Below are 5,982 nucleotides of genomic sequence, written 5' to 3' on the forward strand. Positions count from 1 at the left end.
AAATTGTTTTTTAAACAACATTTTTTTTAGCAACCTTTCTTCCGCAATTCACTGTAACTTGAATAGAACCTGATTAGTGATATTGATTTGCCATGGAAATACATTTTCATTCAAATATTAAATAAACATGGCCCTATCCGCAAATTTAGAGTAAAATGCTGTCCAGTCACCTCAAAGAAAATGATGGTGGCTGGGCTAAGGCCAGAAAAACTAAACCTGGTTTATTCCTAGCTATAAAAAAAAGTGACATTCCTAACGGCTTTAATAAATATTTGGTTTCTTCAGGGTCTTTATTTGAATCTTTACATAAAGATTTAAAACAGTTTAATGAACAGGTCATCTTTGCAACTACTAGAAATTAATCTTGTATTCAACTCTTCAGCTTTTCTTTTCTGAATGTCATGGCGATCCACAAGGCTTTAAAGCTGCTGGCTACAATGAATTCAAGACCACATCAATTTAAATCTTATTTTCTTAAGCTGGATGAACCACAAACTTATCATTTTTAATCGTATGCTTTGGAACAGTGGTGATATGGAAATATAGAAATATTCCCTTTTTTGATGATAGGGAGGTGATAAGGAGGTCGTCCTTCATACGTTAAAAACTACAGATCACACAGTTGGGCATGTAATGTTAATAAACAGACCGAACAATAGTGGTTTATCAGTAAAAACTAAATGACTTGTCAGTTAAAACACAGTGTGTCCTCTTTGCTGAGTCTTCTTCTTTGTTTCTCCCAGTATCCACAGGAGCTCCTCAGAGATCTATATTGGGACCACTCTTTATCTCTCTATATGTAAATAACCTATGTGATATTTTATCCAAATACTGCATTCCATTAATCTGTAGATGACACAGTTAACTATTTTTCATCCCCTTGAAGAGTGCAAACCTTTTAACACAAACCTGCCTTTGAGGTTTGTGTTAAATCCAAGTTCATGTTATTCTCAAATGGCAAAAGAAGTTGTTGTCTACGCTTCCTAAGAGCAAAAGGATTCAAGTAATTGAAATTAAACTGGCTACATGTTATAAATATCTAGGTATCATTGCATATCATAATTTGTCAGGTGAAAACACACTGAAATGCTTGTGTCCAAACTGTTCTCTGTATGGTGCTGCCAAGTAGCCAATATCCATAGACTTTCCCATTGGTTGGTTTTTATCTGAAAATATAAATGGAAATCTCTGCTTGGGCTGATTCCTCCTACCATCGGGGAGTTTAAGTCCAATTTAAAGGAGCAGAAGAATAGTTCTTTTGGTCAGAGGGACTGTTTTTATTATTACTCTTGTACTCGCCTCTGTCAGTGCGCAACAGGGTGGCTGTGGCTACAATGTAGCTTGCCATCACCAGTGTGTGAATGTGTGTGTGAATGGGTGGATGACTGGTTGTGTAAAGCGCTTTGGGGTCCTTAGGGACTATTAAAGCGCTATACAAGTACAGGCCATTTACCACTTACCAATGATCTGTTATTGCATATCATCCAAATGTTTGTCTTGACATGTCTGTACTGATTATCATTCGTATTTGTTTTTGTAATTGTTATAATTTTATGTGTTGTATTTGCTGTAACATCTGCTGCCCTCTTGGCCAGGTCTCTCTTGAAAAAGACTGACTCACTGACTCACTCACTAAATCTCTCTGAGAGTTTTACCTGGACAAATAAATGATAACAATGATGAGTAATCTAACACAGCATATCATCAGCCCCTACGTCATGGTGTAAGAAAAATATCTGTATTTATATGAATCTACCACAAGATGGAGCGATAACCTACTTAAGTCTTTTACAGGTTAATACACGGGGCCATACGACATGCATTGTCCTCTGAGCTTCACTGATGTGAAGTCTAAGTTGTGTGTTTAAATTGGTATCTTTCACGCTCATTATTTTTTATAAACATTTCAATCACTTGTTGAACAGGATAATGCACTACAGATGCAGCAGAACTCACTTGTCCTAAAGAACATTTCAGGAAATCATTCCTACAGTGATACATTCCTACATTCCTACATTCTTCTACTACTCTATAATAGATGAATACACTTGTCAGGTAATAGGTTTCCACAAATACTTATAGATTTCTGTATTATACCTTACTGCTCATTTCTTTGATTTATAGTGTAGACATTATATATTAATACTATTTCCACTACTCTTTTGCACAATGTCAGTCTCTTTTTTTTTCCTCATGAATATCTAACTTCTTAAAATGTTTGTCTATCTGCTTCTACATCTCTAAATGACATTTTTATTAGCCACCACCAATGAATAAGGATTTTGTCATTTAATTTTAGTGGCCAAAATATTGAGTTTTTAATCCAATGTTAGTTTCATTTTTAAAGACAGGCAATTTAATTTAAATGGGTATTTAAAAAAACCTTTTTAGATTAAAATAATTTTCTTAAAATCCTAAACTTCGTGGAGGTTTTCACCTCAAAAATCAAACATGTAAGCCTATGCGCAAGGTAGTTTTAGCAGTTTCATCCATAGAACCATGTTGATACTTATACAATGATGCTGATCTCTCAACGGATCTTTTTAACGATCACTGTCTTTTCCATTTTGTCTTGTTAGAACAGCATTAGCTTCTGTTTTAACCACTTTCATGGAGCTCATCCCACTGACTTCTTCCTAGAGTCTCCCATTTAAATCTTGATAATGTATTGATAATGTTAAGTAATGTAGGAGAATGTTTCATTTTGCTAATATTGGACTTGACCTCTGCCTTAGATATCTGCCTTGACCATCACATTATGCCTCATAGGCTGAGATACTGGATACTGGAGATACTGGTCTGTTTTGGAGTGGTACTATCTGTATAAATGATCTGTTTTTCTGGCTGCCTTCTAAGTGAGTGCCACAAGGTTCTGTTCTGGGGGCTTTACTGTCATAGCTGCTTGCTCTTCATTGCATCTCAAGAACTTTTGATGTCATTTCTTATCACTATTATGCAAATGACATTCAGTTACATATTTGTACCTAAGGTAATAGAACCCTAGGTTCCCAGGCCACATTTGTTAAATTTTCTACCAGGAACCCTCTGGCAACGTTTGCTTCTGCCTTCACTGTGGATGATCATTTTAAATCTCTGGTTCACTCTTGTTTTTTGTCACTTATGAAATACAGTCAAATTGAGTTCCATTGTGTCATAATTTGACTCGGAAATTGTTATTCATGCCTTTATTTCATCATGTTTAGATTACTGTAATTCATTGTTTACTTGTATCAACAAAGCCTCATTGGAACATCGGCATGTTGTTCAGAAAGCCAATGTGAGGTTTTTGATTAAGTCTTCAAAGTGCTCACATTGTTACTCATTCAGCTGCACTGGCTACCAATTAACACTAGAGTCCACATTAAGATTCAGGTTTTGACTTTTAGAGGTCTGCATGAAAATGCACCAGTGTACATCAGTGAACTTTTACATCCATATATCCCTAAAGCAGGCCTTGAGGAAGCTCAGAGTTTATAGGCCTGCTCATTGTGCATCAGACAAGGCTGAGAACTAAAGGGAACAGAACTGTCTCCCACTGAGCTTGAGCACTGTGAAGTTGGTGGATTTTTAAAAAGTCAGCTTTTTAAACTTGCATTGAAGTTGTGCTATTTTTGTTGTAAAGAACTTTGTGATATTTAACTTGAAATGTGCTTTACAAATAACATTTTGTGGCTTCATCTGAAAAACGTTCTGAGATGCCCTTAGGTGTGGATGCAAACCAGAGAGGGTGACAGCCCGGGAGGGGGTACGTTTCTGTACGAAGTAACATTTTTTGACACTTTTCTGACCAACGGCAATAGATTTTCTTAGCTAAGTATTCCACTCAAGCTGATTCTGTCATTTACAAGCATCTTTGAGACAGAAATGCATTTTTGTTTCCAAAGTAGCCTAGCTTACAACTGTCTACCAAACTACACGTTCCAGACAGAGAAATCCTGTGTGCCTTTCTAGTTATTTGGTATATAGTGCTTGACCATTGTCTTTTACCTGGAAATTGTCTTGCTTGTTTTAGCCATTTGCATACATTATATAGCTACTGTTTGTGTACCTCTTTACATTCCATTTGCATTGTGTATGTAATCTGTCATGCACCCATCACTTGTGCAAGCATTACACAAGATATTTATTTGAAACCAACCAGTTCAATACTTTTAGTATAATATACCATCTGATTAATAACAGAACACAAACAATCTATTAGATGTTGGGTTCAAGCTCATTTCTAATTGATGCAAAGTGGAAAACTATCTTCTGGTGTGACAAACTAACATTTGCTTTTAATTTAGGCCAATATCTTTAAAAATACAAGGGTGTATTTGTACAGGTTAAATGTAAAAGTTAGACATGCTGCTATCCTTTTGACATATTTTTCTGGGAAGGTCTTGCCTACTTCAACAAAACAATGCCACATTTTACAAGTATTACAACAGTGTGGCTTTGTAGAAAAACAATGCAGGTGATAAACTGGCACACCTACAATGGTTTCATGCCACACATTATGCATCATGAAACAAAAAAAAAATATGAAAAAGAAAGCCATGAACCGTAAAACAAACAAGAATGTCAAACAAGAATAAGAAAATAGTTTTGCTTTCGAAACTACAAAACATGCTGCTGTCCCAGCTTTTTAAAAATGTAGGCCTAGATGTTGTTGAGATCAAATTCCAAATAAGATGTTTCACCCTAACCCCACCCCCCAGATCAACAGGAGTTGAGAAACCAAACCAAAAGAAGTACATCTTGGGCCCCTGAAGGTATTTATCTATATCAGATATCATGGCATCATCGTGTTGCCTAGTAGCCACTGAGCAACAAAATAAAATCACCAGTTATATAATTTACGCACTAGTAACACATAAAAGGTTCATATAATGTTTCTTTCTCATTTATATCAGCAAAGGTCTGATTATACATCCTTAGCAACCACCTAGCAACGGTCTAAAATAAGGTAATTTTAGCATAGAAACGACATCTACAACCTCTATTTTTTGAAGTTTTCTAGGGTCATGTAATGCGCAAGGGGAGATACTTAATAATTCTATGCTAAATTGCACATAAACAAAGCCTTTATTTATTTGTTTAATTTATTTATGTATTTGTTCGTAAGTAACCACCTATTTAACCTATTTAAATTTCTTGCTGTTGTTTGCATTCTGCTATGATAAAGCAGAAAGCACTTTAAATATATATACATGCTTATCTTTTAGTTTACTAAAATGAGTAGTCTATTTAATACAATATATTATCATGTGAGAAATGTGTTGATCTAAGGCCCTTGGAGGTTCTTATCTATATCAGATATTATGGCATCATCATGCCTTGAAAGTAATTAACAGAATACAATGACCCAATATTTTTTGTTTGAATGCTATTTCCAACTTATTAAGTAAACGTAAGCTTAATTTGTTTTTACTGTCTTAGGGCATTAAATTCAATGAAACAAAAAACTAAGTTAGTTTCATTCTTTGTCATTGTTATTTTGCTCAAATATGCCAAACACAACCAGAATGAGAAGAATTGGTTCCATGCCTTTAAGGAGCCCCCTTTTGTCTCACAGCTTTAATTCAAGTGAATTAATTCTTTCTATTATTGAACTGCTCTTACCCTCTTAACCACCCAAAGACAAACTAAAATTAACATGGAAAATATTAAAAACTAAACAAAAAAGAAACACTTTAACAAAACTGAAATGAGCAAACCCACTGTAGAACCTAACAAATTAAAGTGACAACAAAAACTAATAATTTTAGCTAATGTCCTGTCCATTTGTCCTCTTTGAGGCGTAAGTTTAAAATTAGACTCAATCAAAATGTCGGTCACTGTCTCAGTATTTGAGATAAAAACGTTTGTGTTGTCTCGCAAAAAGTGGGACACTAGGTCACTCTGCTCTCCGGTTGCCTAACACTTCAACATTCACACATTGTGTAGACGTAGTCATGTTGATACGGTCTAGCTTTCCATGTACAACGCTGGAAGTTGTTG

The sequence above is a fragment of the Maylandia zebra genome, linkage group LG4 (assembly GCF_041146795.1).
Source record: "Maylandia zebra isolate NMK-2024a linkage group LG4, Mzebra_GT3a, whole genome shotgun sequence".
In the NCBI taxonomy this organism is placed as follows: Eukaryota; Metazoa; Chordata; class Actinopteri; order Cichliformes; family Cichlidae; genus Maylandia; species Maylandia zebra.